The following is a 1,435-nucleotide window of genomic DNA, read 5'->3' on the forward strand; positions in this document are numbered from 1 at the left end:
AGGGTATCTTTTGCTCAAATGATTATGTTGTTGATTTCATGATTCACTTAAGCCTCTAAAAATGGTGTCCTCAAGAAGGTACAACATGGCTGCACAAAGAAAGACCTTGCAGCGATGATGCCTACTGCGTTAAGCGTCTAAGACTATGTGGCGCTATACTTGTTGGGAAAACCAATATGCATGAACTAGGATGTGGGAACCAGTGGGATAAATCCACATTATGGGTAAGAGCAACTTGTGTCAAACTCATATTCACATTTTGTTATATGAACTTTGGCGTTGGACTTGTCTTCTAAATTAAGTATCAAGGAATGTACATTAAACTATTTGGTGACAAGAGTATGTCTGTTTATTTACTTTATAGGCCTGCTAGAAACCCATATGATACCTATAAGATTGTATGAGGTTCTTCTAGTGGATTTGCTTCTCTCGTGTCTGTCAGACTGTGTCCTATTGCCTTTGGCATTGATAGAGGAGGTATTTGATTTATATATGTACATGAAAGACCAGAGAAATCAGCATTCATTATTGCTTTGTAGCATTGAACATATATAAGAATTTTCTAGGTAAATCTATTTCAGTAGTGCATGAATATTAAGAATGCATATAATAGAAAAATTAGTGAGTTACTATGATGTTTGCTCATATGTTCAGGATCTGTAAGGATGCCAGCTGCTCTTTGTGGTGTTGTTGGTCTAAAACCAACTTTTGAACGTATACCTCATGAAGGGTATGTATTCATTTTTTGTTTTATCATGTTTAAATATTTGAGGGTTTAATGACTTGGGAGAATGATCTTTTGCTACATTCAGAGTTCTTCCCCTAAATTGGAATGTTGGGATGGTTGGAATACAAGCAGGTACTATTGAGGATGCATTGATTGTGGTAGTACTCCTTTCCATGATATTTTTTCTTCAAGGAATTTTAAGATTAGTTTTACAGCATCTATTGTTTCACTATTTATAGTTATGCGGCTATTAGTGGTGAAATATAAGTAAAAAAAACTAATTCACGTAGTTGATATCAGGAGAATCAAAGAAATCATTGAAAATTTAAAATATTAATCAAATAAAAAATATTTTGGAAATAATTTTCATCAAATAAGGTAAAATTAGATATTTTGGACCACCATATGTGAAACTAATTAGTACCCTACTTATTGGAACTCTTTTACAATATTCAGTAAATAAGGATCGTCATTTGAAGCATGTTCTTGACAGGAAACTTTGGACAATATCAATCTCTACTTAGTTATAACTATCATTTCCTTTCTGTTGTTGGTCCCATGTGCTATTCTTGTTGAGGGTGTCAAGTTTTCTCTTTTATACTTGCAATCGACTGTATGTATACACTTTTATTTTTATTTTTAAAGTTATATGCTCTTTGCCACAATTTTTCCTTAGGTAATTTATGAAGAGAAAAATCCTCCTAACAT

The 1,435-nt window shown here is 33.0% G+C and overlaps 1 long non-coding RNA gene across 1 annotated transcript; it reads left to right on the plus strand.

Moving 5' to 3' along the window:
* Nucleotides 1-493: 493 nt before the first annotated feature.
* LOC114408260 lies at nucleotides 494-833 on the plus strand. The gene is made up of 3 exons (XR_003665874.1): nucleotides 494-566; nucleotides 655-730; nucleotides 813-833. It is a non-coding gene; the product is annotated as an uncharacterized LOC114408260 (long non-coding RNA).
* The last annotated feature ends 602 nt before the right edge of the window (nucleotides 834-1,435 follow it).

Source organism: Glycine soja, chromosome 4, assembly GCF_004193775.1.
Source record: "Glycine soja cultivar W05 chromosome 4, ASM419377v2, whole genome shotgun sequence".
NCBI lineage: Eukaryota > Viridiplantae > Streptophyta > Magnoliopsida > Fabales > Fabaceae > Glycine > Glycine soja.